Consider the following 13,491-nt stretch of genomic DNA (forward strand, 5'->3'; position numbering starts at 1 on the left):
CGGTTGAGGCCTCCTTGGAGAGGAGGTTGCTGGCAGGGGCTGTCTCCACACTGCAAGGTGCTGGAGCTCAGAGGGCCTCGTCAGAGGGAAGGGACCAGCAAGGGGATGGATGCCCAAGACCTCTTTGGCCCAGCAGCCTCAGGGCAGCAGGGAGAGCAAGAGGCCCAACTTGCCCCTAGGTCGGCTCTGCCCCTTCCCACACAGGCGGCCAGCCCAGCAGCTGCCTGACAGACTCTGGCTCCCCTAGCTCTCTGCCGGTGCAGGGGGCAGGAACAGACGTGTGCATGTGGTTCTGCCTTGGCCTGGGAGTGTGTTCCCCCTGCCTGGCCCCCAGGCTCAGGGGAAAGGGCCCGGTGAGAGCACCACCCCGAAGCGCTTTTCTCCCGGACTGGGAGCATTGTGCGCGCCTGGTGGGAACAGTGGGCGTGAGTGTTGGCAAACCGGCCTTTGGAGGCAGCCGGGGAGGTCTTCCAGCGGGAGAGGGCCGGTTGTGCTCAGAGGCCCCACAGGCCAGGGACAGTACACAGCAGGGCCCCTGTCCCTGGCCAGCTTTGCCCAGACCTTCCTGGCCTCCGGGGGTACTGCCCCACCAAGGGGCAGGCTGCGGGGACTGGGTCCAGACATGCCCGAGCGCCTCCCCAGGCTCATCCCCGCTGGTGCCTTTCCCCTGGGCCTAGGCCTCGGTTGAGGCCTCGTTGCAGAGGAGGTTGCTGGCAGGGGCTGTCTCCACACTGTAAGGTGCTGGAGCTCAGAGGGCCTCGTCAGAGGGAAGGGACTAGCAAGGGGATGGATGCCCAAGACCTCTTTGGCCCAGCAGCCTCAGGGCAGCAGGGAGAGCAAGAGGCCCAACTTGCCCCTAGGTCGGCTCTGCCCCTTCCCACACAGGCGGCCAGCCCAGCAGCTGCCTGACAGACTCTGGCTCCCCTGAGCTCTCTGCCGGTGCAGGGGGCAGGAACAGACGTGTGCATGTGGTTCTGCCTTGGCCTGGGAGTGTGGAACCCCTGCATTGCCCCCAGGTTCAGGGGCAAGGGCCCGGTGGGAGAACCACCCCGAAGCGCTTTTCTCCCGGGCTTGGGAAAATTGTGCGCGCCTGGTGGGAACAGTGGGCGGGAGTGTTGGAAAACCGGCCTTTGGAGGCAGCCGGGGAGGTCTTCCAGCGGGAGAGAGCCGGATGTGCTCAGAGGCCCCACAGGCCAGGGGCAGGACCCAGCAGGTCCCCTGCCCCTGGCCAGCCTTTCCCAGTCCTTCCTGGCCTCCGGGGGTACTGCCCCACCAAGGGGCAGGCTGCAGGGACTGGGTCCAGACATGCCCGGGCGCCTCCCCATGCTCATCCCCGCTGGTGCCTTTCCCCTGGGCCTAGGCCTCGGTTTAGGCCTCCTTGGAGAGGAGGTTGCTGGCAGGGGCTGTCTCCACACTGCAAGGTGCTGGAGCTCAGAGGGCCTCGTCAGAGGGAAGGGACCAGCAAGGGGCTGGATGCCCAAGACCTCTTTGGCCCAGCAGCCTCAGGGCACCAGGGAGAGCAAGAGGCCCAACTTGCCCCTAGTTCGGCTCTGCCCCTTCCCACACAGGCGGCCAGCACAGCAGCTGCCTGACAGACTCTGGCTCTGCTGAGCTCTCTGCCGGTGCAGGGGGCAGATCAGACGTGTGCATGTGGTTCTGCCTTGGCCTGGGAGTGTGGACACCCTGCCTTGCACCCAGGCTCAGGGGCAAGGGCCCGGAGAGAGCACCACCCTGAAGCGCTTTTCTCCCGGGCTTGGGAGCATTGTGCATGCCTGCTGGGAACAGTGGGATGGAGCGCTTGCAAACCGGCCTTTGGAGGCAGCCGGGGAGGTCTTCCAGTGGGAGAGGGCGGGTTGTGCTCAGAGGCCCCACAGGCCAGGGGCAGGACGCAGCAGGGCCCCTGCCCCTGGCCAGCCTTGCCCAGACCTTCCTGGCCTCCGGGGGTACTGCCCCACCAAGGGGCAGGTTGCGGGGACTGGGTCCAGACATGCTCGGGCGCCTCCCCTGGCTCATCCCCGCTGCTGCCTTTCCCCTGGGCCTAGGCCTCGGTTGAGGCCTCCTTGGAGAGGAGGTTGCTGGCAGGGGCTGTCTCCACACTGCAAGGTGCTGGAGCTCAGAGGGCCTCGTCAGAGGTTAGGGCCCAGTAAGGGGCTGGATGCCCAAGACCTCTTTGGCCCAGCAGCCTCAGGGCAGCAGGGAGAGCAAGAGGCCCAACTTGCCCCTAGGTCGGCTCTGCGCCTTCCCACACAGGCGGCCAGCCCAGCAGCTGCCTGACAGACTCTGGCTCCCCTAGCTCTCTGCCGGTACAGGGGGCAGGAACAGACGTGTGCATGTCGTTCTGCCTTGGCCTGGGAGTGTGTTCCCCCTGCCTGGCCCCCAGGCTCAGGGGCAAGGGCCCGGAGAGAGCACCAGCCCGAAGCGCTTTTCTCCCGGGCTTGGGAGCATTGTGCGTGCTTGGTGGGAACAGTGGGCGGGAGTGCTTGCAAACCGGCCTTTGGAGGCAGCCGGGGAGGTCTTCCAGCGGGAGAGGGCCGGATGTGCTCAGAGGCCCCACAGGACAGGGGCAGGACCCAGCAGGGCCCCAGCCCCTGGCCAGCCTTGCCCAGACATTCCTGCCTCCGGGGTTACAGCCCCACCAAGGGGCAGGCTGCGGGGACTGGGTCCAGACATGCCCGGGCGCCTCCCCAGTCTCATCCCCGCTGGTGCCTTACCCATGGGCCTAGGCCTCGGTTGAGGCCTCCTTGGAGAGGAGGTTGCTGGCAGGGGCTGTCTCCACACTGCAAGGTGCTGGAGCTCAGAGGGCCTCGTCAGAGGGAAGGGCCCAGTAAGGGGCTGAATGCCCAAGACCTCTTTGGCCCAGCAGCCTCAGGGCAGCAGGGAGAGCAAGAGGCCCAACTTGCCCCTAGGTCGGCTCTGCGCCTTCCCACACAGGCGGCGAGCCCAGCACCTGCCTGAGAGACTCTGGCTCCCCTAGCTCTCTGCCGGTACAGGGGGCAGGAACAGACGTGTGCATGTGGTTCTGCCTTGGCCTGGGAGTGTGTTCCCCCTGCATTGCCCCCAGGCTCAGGGGCAAGGGCCCGGTGAGAGCACCACCCCGAAGCGCTTTTCTCCCGGACTTGCGAGCATTGTGCGCGCCTGGTGGGAACAGTGGGCGTGAGTGTTGGCAAACCGGCCTTTGGAGGCAGCCGGGGAGGTCTTCCAGCGGGAGAGGGCCGGATGTGCTCAGAGGCCCCACAGGCCAGGGGCAGGACCCAGCAGGGCCCCTGCCCCTGGCCAGCCTTGCCCAGACCTTCCTGGCCTCCGGGGGTACTGCCCCACCAAGGGGCAGGCTGCGGGACTGGGTCCAGACATGCCCGGGCGCCTCCCCAGGCTCATCCCCGCTGGTGCCTTTCCCCTGGGCCTAGGCCTCGGTTTAGGCCTCCTTGGAGAGGAGGTTGCTGGCAGGGGCTGTCTCCACACTGCAAGGTGCTGGAGCTCAGAGGGCCTCGTCAGAGGGAAGGGACCAGCAAAGGGCTGGATGCCCAAGACCTCTTTGACCCAGCAGCCTCAGGGCAGCAGGGAGAGCAAGGGGCCCAACTTGCCCTAGGTCGGCTCTGCCCCCTCCCACACAGGCAGCCAGCCCTGCAGCAGCCTGGCAGTCTCTGGCTCCCACGAGATCTCTGCCGGTGTAGGGGGCAGGAACAGACGTGTGCATGTCGTTCTGCCTTGGCCTGGGAGTATGTTCCCCCTGCCTGGCCCACAGGCTCAGGGGCAAGGGCCCGGAGAGAGCACCAGCCCGAAGCGCTTTTCTCCCGGGCTTGGGAGCATTTTGCGTGCTTGGTGGGAACAGCGGGCTGGAGTGCTTGCAAACCGGCCTTTGGAGGCAGCCGGGGAGGTCTTCCAGTGGGAGAGGGCCGGTTGTGCTCAGAGGCCCCACAGGCCAGGGGCAGGACCCAGCAGTGTCCCTGCCCCTGGCAGCCTTGCCCAGACCTTCCTGGCCTCCGGGGGTACTGCCCCACCAAGGCGCAGGCTACGGGACTGGGTCCAGACATGACCGGGCGCCTCCCCAGGCTCATCCCCGCTGGTGCATTTCCCCTGGGCCTAGGCCTCGGTTGAGGCCTCCTTGGAGAGGAGGTTGCTGGCAGGGGCTGTCTCCACACTGCAAGGTGCTGGAGCTCAGAGGGCCTCGTCAGAGGGAAGGGACCAGCGAGGGGCTGGATGCCCAAGACCTCTATGGCCCAGCAGCCTCAGGGCAGCAGGGAGAGCAAGAGGCCCAACTTGCCCCTATGTCGGCTCTGCCCCTTCCCACACAGGCGGCCAGCCCAGCAGCTGCCTGACAGACTCTGGCTCCCCCGAGCTCTCTGCCGGTGCAGGGGGCAGGAACAGACGTGTGCATGTCGTTCTGCCTTGGTCTTGGAGTGTGGACACACTGCCTGGCCCCCAGGCTCAGGGGCAAGGGCCCGGAGAGAGCAACACCCCGAAGCGCTTTTCTCCCGGGCTTGGGAGCATTGTGCGTGCCTGGCGGGAACAGCGGGCACGAGTGTTGGCAAACCGGCCTTGGGAGGCAGCCGGGGAGGTCTTCCAGTGGGAGAGGGCCGGTTGTGCTCAGAGGCCCCACAGGCCAGGGGCAGGACCCAGCAGGGCCCCTGGCCCTGGCCAGCCTTGCCCAGACCTTCCTGCCTCCGGGGTTACAGCCCCATCAAGGGGCAGGCTGCGGGGACTGGGTCCAGACATGCCCGGGCGCCTCCCCAGTCTCATCCCCGCTGGTGCCTTTCCCCTGGGCCTAGGCCTCGGTTGAGGCCTCCTTGGAGAGGAGGTTGCTGGCAGGGGCTGTCTCCACACTGCAAGGTGCTGGAGCTCAGAGGACCTCGTCAGAGGGAAGGGACCAGTAAGGGGCTGGATGCCCAAGACGTCTTTGGCCCAGCAGCCTCAGGGCAGCAGGGAGAGCAAGAGGCCCAACTTGCCCCTAGGTCGGCTCTGCCCCTTCTCACACAGGCGGCCAACCCAGCAGCTGCCTGACAGACTCTGGCTCCCCCAAGCTCTCTGCCGGACCAGGGGACAGGAACAGACGTGTGCATGTGGTTCTGCCTTGGCCTGGGAGTGTGGACCCCTGCCTGGCCCTCAGGCTCAGGGGCAAGGGCCCGGAGAGAGCACCACCCCGAAGCGCTTTTCTCCCGGGCTTGGGAGCATTGTGCGCGCCTGGCGGGAACAGTGGGCGGGAGTGCTTGCAAACCGGCCTTTGGAGGCAGCCGGGGAAGTCTTCCAGTGGGAGAGGGCCGGTTGTGCTCAGAGGCCCCACAGGCCAGGGGCAGGACCCAGCAGGGCCCTTGCCCCTGGCCAGCCTTGCCCAGAACTTCCTGCCTCCGGTGTTACAGCCCCACCAAGGGGCAGGATGCGGGGACTGCGTCCAGACATGCCCAGGCGCCTCCCCAGTCTCATCCCCGCTGGTGCCTTTCCCCTGGGCCTAGGCCTCGGTTGAGGCCTCCTTGGAGAGGAGGTTGCTGGCAGGGGCTGTCTCCACACTGCAAGGTGCTGGAGCTCAGAGGGCCTCGTCAGAGGGAAGGGACCAGCAAGGGGCTGGATGCCCAAGACCTCTTTGGCCCAGCAGCCTCAGGGCAGCAGGGAGAGCAAGAGGCCCAACTTGCCCCTAGGTCGGCTCTGCCCCTTCCCACACAGGCGGCCAGCCCAGCAGGTGCCTGACAGACTCTGGCTCCCCTGAGCTCTCTGCCGGTGCAGGGGGCAGGAACAGACGTGTGCATGTGGTTCTGCCTTGGCCTGGGAGTGTGTTCCCCCTGCATTGCCCCCAGGCTCAGGGGCAAGGGCCCGGTGAGAGCACCACCCCGAAGCGCTTTTTTCCCGGGCTTGGGAGCATTGTGCGCGCCTGCTGGGAACAGTGGGCGGGAGCGCTTGCAAACCGGCCTTTGGAGGCAGCCGGGGAGGTCTTCCAGTGGGAGAGGGCCGGTTGTGCTCAGAGGCCCCACAGGCCAGGGGCAGGACCCAGCAGGGCCCCTGCCCCTGGCCAGCCTTGCCCAGACCTTCCTGGCCTCGGGGGTACTGCCCCACCAAGGGGCAGGCTGCGGGGACTGGGTCCAGAGATGCTCGGGCGCCTCCCCTGGCTCATCCCCGCTGGTGCCTTTCCCCTGGGCCTAGGCCTCGGTTGAGGCCTCCTTGGAGAGGAGGTTGCTGGCAGGGGCTGTCTCCACACTGCAAGGTGCTGGAGCTCAGAGGGCCTCGTCAGAGGTTAGGGCCCAGTAAGGGGCTGGATGCCCAAGACCTCTTTGGCCCAGCAGCCTCAGGGCAGCAGGGAGAGCAAGAGGCCCAACTTGCCCCTAGGTCGGCTCTGCGCCTTCCCACACAGGTGGCCAGCCCAGCAGCTGCCTGACAGACTCAGGCTCCCTTAGCTCTCTGCCGGTACAGGGGGCAGGAACAGACGTGTGCATGTGGTTCTGCCTTGGCCTGGGAGTGTGTTCCCCCTGCATTGCCCCCAGGCTCAGGGGCAAGGGCCCGGTGAGAGCACCACCCCGAAGCGCTTTTCTCCCGGACTTGCGAGCATTGTGCGCGCCTGGTGGGAACAGTGGGCGTGAGTGTTGGCAAACCGGCCTTTGGAGGCAGCCGGGGAGGTCTTCCAGTGGGAGAGGGCCGGTTGTGCTCAGAGGCCCCACAGGACAGGGGCAGGACCCAGCAGGGCCCCAGCCCCTGGCCAGCCTTGCCCAGACCTTCCTGCCTCCGGGGTTACAGCCCCACCAAGGGGCAGGCTGCGGGGACTGGCTCCAGACATGCCCGGGCGCCTCCCCAGTCTCATCCCCGCTGGTGCCTTACCCCTGGGCCTAGGCCTCGGTTGAGGCCTCCTTGGAGAGGAGGTTGCTGGCAGGGGCTGTCTCCACACTGCAAGGTGCTGGAGTTCAGAGGGCCTCGTCAGAGGGAAGGGACCAGCAAGCGGCTGGATGCCCAAGACCTCTTTGGCCCAGCAGCCTCAGGGCAGCAGGGAGAGAAAGAGGCCCAACTTGTCCCTAGGTCGGCTCTGCACCGTTCCACACAGGCAGCCAGCCCAGCAGCAGCCTGGCAGTCTCTGGCTCCCCCGAGCTCTCTGCCGGTGTAGGGGGCAGGAGCAGACGTGTGCATGTCGTTCTGCCTTGGCCTGGGAGTGTGTTCCCCCTGCCTGGCCCCCAGGCCCAGGGGCAAGGGCCCGGAGAGAGCACCACCCCGAAGCGCTTTTCTCCCGGACTTGCGAGCATTGTGCGCGCCTGGCGGGAACAGCGGGCTGGAGTGCTTGCAAACCGGCCTTTGGAGGCAGCCGGGGAGGTCTTCCAGTGGGAGAGGGCCGGTTGTGCTCAGAGGCCCCACAGGCCAGGGGCAGGACCCAGCAGTGTCCCTGCCCCTGGCAGCCTTGCCCAGACCTTCCTGGCCTCCGGGGGTACTGCCCCACCAAGGCGCAGGCTACGGGACTGGGTCCAGACATGACCGGGCGCCTCCCCAGGCTCATCCCCGCTGGTGCATTTCCCCTGGGCCTAGGCCTCGGTTGAGGCCTCCTTGGAGAGGAGGTTGCTGGCAGGGGCTGTCTCCACACTGCAAGGTGCTGGAGCTCAGAGGGCCTCGTCAGAGGGAAGGGACCAGCGAGGGGCTGGATGCCCAAGACCTCTATGGCCCAGCAGCCTCAGGGCAGCAGGGAGAGCAAGAGGCCCAACTTGCCCCTATGTCGGCTCTGCCCCTTCCCACACAGGCGGCCAGCCCAGCAGCTGCCTGACAGACTCTGGCTCCCCCGAGCTCTCTGCCGGTGCAGGGGGCAGGAACAGACGTGTGCATGTCGTTCTGCCTTGGTCTTGGAGTGTGGACACACTGCCTGGCCCCCAGGCTCAGGGGCAAGGGCCCGGAGAGAGCAACACCCCGAAGCGCTTTTCTCCCGGGCTTGGGAGCATTGTGCGTGCCTGGCGGGAACAGCGGGCACGAGTGTTGGCAAACCGGCCTTGGGAGGCAGCCGGGGAGGTCTTCCAGTGGGAGAGGGCCGGTTGTGCTCAGAGGCCCCACAGGCCAGGGGCAGGACCCAGCAGGGCCCCTGGCCCTGGCCAGCCTTGCCCAGACCTTCCTGCCTCCGGGGTTACAGCCCCATCAAGGGGCAGGCTGCGGGGACTGGGTCCAGACATGCCCGGGCGCCTCCCCAGTCTCATCCCCGCTGGTGCCTTTCCCCTGGGCCTAGGCCTCGGTTGAGGCCTCCTTGGAGAGGAGGTTGCTGGCAGGGGCTGTCTCCACACTGCAAGGTGCTGGAGCTCAGAGGACCTCGTCAGAGGGAAGGGACCAGTAAGGGGCTGGATGCCCAAGACGTCTTTGGCCCAGCAGCCTCAGGGCAGCAGGGAGAGCAAGAGGCCCAACTTGCCCCTAGGTCGGCTCTGCCCCTTCTCACACAGGCGGCCAACCCAGCAGCTGCCTGACAGACTCTGGCTCCCCCAAGCTCTCTGCCGGACCAGGGGACAGGAACAGACGTGTGCATGTGGTTCTGCCTTGGCCTGGGAGTGTGGACCCCTGCCTGGCCCTCAGGCTCAGGGGCAAGGGCCCGGAGAGAGCACCACCCCGAAGCGCTTTTCTCCCGGGCTTGGGAGCATTGTGCGCGCCTGGCGGGAACAGTGGGCGGGAGTGCTTGCAAACCGGCCTTTGGAGGCAGCCGGGGAAGTCTTCCAGTGGGAGAGGGCCGGTTGTGCTCAGAGGCCCCACAGGCCAGGGGCAGGACCCAGCAGGGCCCTTGCCCCTGGCCAGCCTTGCCCAGAACTTCCTGCCTCCGGTGTTACAGCCCCACCAAGGGGCAGGATGCGGGGACTGCGTCCAGACATGCCCAGGCGCCTCCCCAGTCTCATCCCCGCTGGTGCCTTTCCCCTGGGCCTAGGCCTCGGTTGAGGCCTCCTTGGAGAAGAGGTTGCTGGCAGGGGCTGTCTCCACACTGCAAGGTGCTGGAGCTCAGAGGGCCTCGTCAGAGGGAAGGGACCAGCAAGGGGCTGGATGCCCAAACCTCTTTGGCCCAGCAGCCTCAGGGCAGCAGGGAGAGGAAGAGGCCCAACTTGCCCCTAGGTCGGCTCTGACCCTTCTCAGACAGGCGGCCAGCCCAGCAGCTGCCTGACAGACTCTGGCTCCCCTGAGCTCTCTGCCGGTGCAGGGGGCAGGAACAGACGTGTGCATGTGGTTCTGCCTTGGCCTGGGAGGGTGGAACCCCTGCATTGCCCCCAGGCTCAGGGGCAAGGGCCCGGTGGGAGCAACACCCCGAAGCGCTTTTCTCCCGGGCTTGGGAGCATTGTGCGCGCCTGGTGGGAACAGTGGGCGTGAGTGATGGCGAACCGGCCTTTGGAGGCAGCCGGGGATGTCTTCCAGCGGGAGAGGGCCGGATGTGCTCAGATGCCCCACAGGCCAGGGGCAGGACCCAGCATGTACCCTGCCCCTGGCCAGCCTTTCCCAGTCCTTCCTGGCCTCCGCGGGTACTGCCCCACCAAGGGGCAGGCTGCGGGGACTGGGTCCAGACATGCCCGGGCGCCTCCCCAGGCTCATCCCCGCTGGTGCCTTTCCCTTGGGCCTAGGCCTCGGTTTAGGCCTCCTTGGAGAGGAGGTTGCTGGCAGGGGCTGTCTCCACACTGCAAGGTGCTGGAGCTCAGAGGGCCTCGTCAGAGGGAAGGGACCAGCAAGGGGCTGGATGCCCAAGACCTCTTTGGCCCAGCAGCCTCAGGGCAGCAGGGAGAGCAAGAGGCCCAACTTGCCCCTAGGTCGGCTCTGCCCCTTCCCACACAGGCGGCCAGCCCAGCAGCTGCCTGACAGACTCTGGCTCCCCTGAGCTCTCTGCCGGTGCAGGGGGCAGGAACAGACGTGTGCATGTGGTTCTGCCTTGGCCTGGGAGTGTGTTCCCCCTGCATTGTCCCCAGGCTCAGGGGCAAGGGCCCGGTGAAAGCACCACCCTGAAGCGCTTTTCTCCCGGGCTTGGGAGCATTGTGCGCGCCTGGTGGGAACAGTGGGCGTGAGTGTTGGCAAACCGGCCTTTGGAGGCAGCCGGGGAGGTCTTCCAGCGGGAGAGGGCCGGTTGTGCTCAGAGGCCCCACAGGCCAGGGGCAGGACCCAGCAGGGCCCCTGCCCCTGGCCAGCCTTGCCCAGACCTTCCTGCCTCCGGGGTTACAGCCCCACCAAGGGGCAGGCTGCGGGGACTGGGTCCAGACATGCCCGGGCGCCTCCCCAGTCTCATCCCCGCTGGTGCCTTTCCCCTGGGCCTAGGCCTCGGTTGAGGCCTCCTTGGAGAGGAGGTTGCTGGCAGGGGCTGTCTCCACACTGCAAGGTGCTGGAGCTCAGAGGGCCTCGTCAGAGGGAAGGGACCAGCGAGGGGCTGGATGCCCAAGACATCTTTGGCCCAGCAGCCTCAGGGCAGCAGGGAGAGCAAGAGGCCCAAATTGCCCCTAGGTCGGCTCTGCCCCTTCCCACACAGGCGGCCAGCCCAGCAGCTGTCTGACAGACTCTGGCTCCCCTGAGCTCTCTGCCGGTGCAGGGGGCAGGAACAGACGTGTGCATGTCATTCTGCCTTGGCCTGGGAGTGTGTTCCCCCTGCATTTTGCCCCCAGGCTCAGGGGCAAGGGCCCGGAGAGAGCACCACCCCGAAGCGCTTTTCTCCCGGGCTTGGGAGCATTGTGCGTGCCTGGCGGGAACAGCGGGTGGGAGTGCTTGCAAACCGGCCTTTGGAGGCAGCCGGGGAGGTCTTCCAGCGGGAGAGTGCCGGTTGCGCTCAGAGGCCCCACAGGCCAGGGGCAGGACCCAGCAGGGCCCCTGCTAATGGCCAGCCTTGCTCAGACCTTCCTGGCGTCCGGGGGTACTGCCCCACCAACGGGCAGGCTGCGGGGACTGGGTCCAGACAGGCCCGGGTGCCTCCCCAGTCTCATCCCCGCTGGTGCCTTTCCCCTGGGCCTAGGCCTCGGTTAAGGCCTCCTTGGAGAGGAGGTTGCTGGCAGGGGCTGTCTCCACACTGCAAGGTGCTGGAGCTCAGAGGGCCTCGTCAGCGGGAAGGGACCAGCAAGGGGCTGGATGCCCAAGACCTCTTTGGCCCAGCAGCTTCAGGGCAGCAGGGAGAGCAAGAGGCCCAACTTGCCCCTAGGTCGGCTCTGACCCTTCCCACCCAGGCAGCCAGCCCAGCAGCTGCCTGACAGACTCTGGCTCCCCCGAGCTCTCTGCCGATGCAGGGGGCAGGAACAGACGTGTGCATGTGGTTCTGCCTTGGTCTTGGAGTGTGGACACACTGCCTGGCCCCCAGGCTCAGGGGCAAGGGCCCAGAGAGAGCACCACCCCGAAGCGCTTTTCTCCCGGGCTTGGGAGCATTGTGCGTGCCTGGCGGGAACAGCGGGCGGGAGTGTTGCAAACCGGCCTTTGGAGGCAGCCGTGGAGGTCTTCCAGTGGGAGAGGGCCGGTTGTGCTCCGAGGCCCCAGAGGCCAGGGGCAGGACCCAGCAGGGCGCATGCCCCTGGCCAGCCTTGCCCAGACCTTCCTGGCCTCCGGGGGTACTGCCCCACCAAGGAGCAGGCTGCGGGGACTGGGTCCAGACATGCCCGGGCGCCTCCCCAGGCTCATCCCCGCTGGTGCCTTTCCCCTGGGCCTAGGCCTCGGTTGAGGCCTCTTGGAGAGGAGGTTGCTGGCAGGGCCTGTCTCCACACTGCAAGGTGCTGGAGCTCAGAGGGCCTCGTCAGAGGGAAGGGACCAGCAAGGGGCTGGATGCCCAAGACCTCTTTGGCCCAGCAGCCTCAGGGAAGCAGGGAGAGCAAGAGGCCCAACTTGCCCCTAGGTCGGCTCTGCCCCTTCCCACACAGGCGGCCAGCCCAGCAGCTGCCTGACAGACTCTGGCTCCCCTAGCTCTCTGCCGGTGCAGGGGGCAGGAACAGACGTGTGCATGTGGTTCTGCCTTGGCCTGGGAGTGTGTTCCCCCTGCATTGCCCCCAGGCTAAGGGGCAAGGGCCCGGTGAGAGCACCACCCCGAAGCGCTTTTCTCCCGGACTTGGGAGCATTGTGCGCGCCTGGTGGGAACAGTGGGCGTGAGTGTTGGCGAACCGGCCTTTGGAGGCAGCCGGGGAGGTCTTCCTGCGGGAGAGGGCCGGATGTGCTCAGAGGCCCGAGAGGCCAGGGTCAGGACCCAGCAGGTCCCCTGCCCCTGGCCAGCCTTTCCCAGACCTTCCTGGCCTCCGGGGGTACTGCCCCACCAAGGTGCAGGCTGCGGGGACTGGGTACAGACACGCCCGGGCGCCTCCCCAGGCTCATCCCCGCTGGTGCCTTTCCCCTGGGCCTAGGCCTCGGTTTAGGCCTCCTTGGAGAGGAGGTTGCTGGCAGGGGCTGTCTCCACACTGCAAGGTGCTGGAGCTCAGAGGGCCTCGTCATAGGGAAGGGACCAGCAAAGGGCTGGATGCCCAAGACCTCTTTGACCCAGCAGCCTCAGGGCAGCAGGGAGAGCAAGAGGCCCAACTTGCCCCTAGGTCGGCTCTGACCCTTCCCACACAGGCAGCCAGCCAGCAGCAGCCTGGCAGTCTCTGGCTCCCCCGAGCTCTCTGCCGGTGTAGGGGGCAGGAACAGACGTGTGCATGTGGTTCTGCCTTGGCCTGGGAGTGTGTTCCCCCTGCATTGCCCCCAGGCTCAGGGGAAAGGGCCCTGAGAGAGCACCACTCCGAAGCGCTTTTCTCCCGGGCTTGGGAGCATTGTGCGTGCCTGGCGGGAACAGCGGGCGGGAGTGTTGCAAACCGGCCTTTGGAGGCAGCCGGGGAGGTCTTCCAGCGGGAGAGTGCCGGTTGTGCTCAGAGTCCCCAGAGGACAGGGGCAGGACCCAGCAGGGCCCCTGGCCCTGGCCAGCCTTGCCCAGACCTTCCTGCCTCCGGGGTTACAGCCCCATCAAGGGGCAGGCTGCGGGGACTGGGTCCAGACATGCCCGGGCGCCTCCCCAGTCTCATCCCCGCTGGTGCCTTTCCCCTGGGCCTAGGCCTCGGTTGAGGCCTCCTTGGAGAGGAGGTTGCTGGCAGGGGCTGTCTCCACACTGCAAGGTGCTGGAGCTCAGAGGACCTCGTAAGAGGGAAGGGACCAGTAAGGGGCTGGATGCCCAAGACGTCTTTGGCCCAGCAGCCTCAGGGCAGCAGGGAGAGCAAGAGGCCCAACTTGCCCCTAGGTCGGCTCTGCCCCTTCTCACACAGGCGGCCAACCCAGCAGCTGCCTGACAGACTCTGGCTCCCCCAAGCTCTCTGCCGGACCAGGGGACAGGAACAGACGTGTGCATGTGGTTCTGCCTTGGCCTGGGAGTGTGGACCCCTGCCTGGCCCTCAGGCTCAGGGGCAAGGGCCCGGAGAGAGCACCACCCCGAAGCGCTTTTCTCCCGGGCTTGGGAGCATTGTGCGCGCCTGGCGGGAACAGTGGGCGGGAGTGCTTGCAAACCGGCCTTTGGAGGCAGCCGGGGAAGTCTTCCAGTGGGAGAGGGCCGGTTGTGCTCAGAGGCCCCACAGGCCAGGGGCAGGACCCAGCAGGGCCCCTGCC

This window comes from Dama dama, unplaced genomic scaffold (assembly GCF_033118175.1).
Source record: "Dama dama isolate Ldn47 unplaced genomic scaffold, ASM3311817v1 ptg000094l, whole genome shotgun sequence".
Classification (NCBI taxonomy): Eukaryota; Metazoa; Chordata; class Mammalia; order Artiodactyla; family Cervidae; genus Dama; species Dama dama.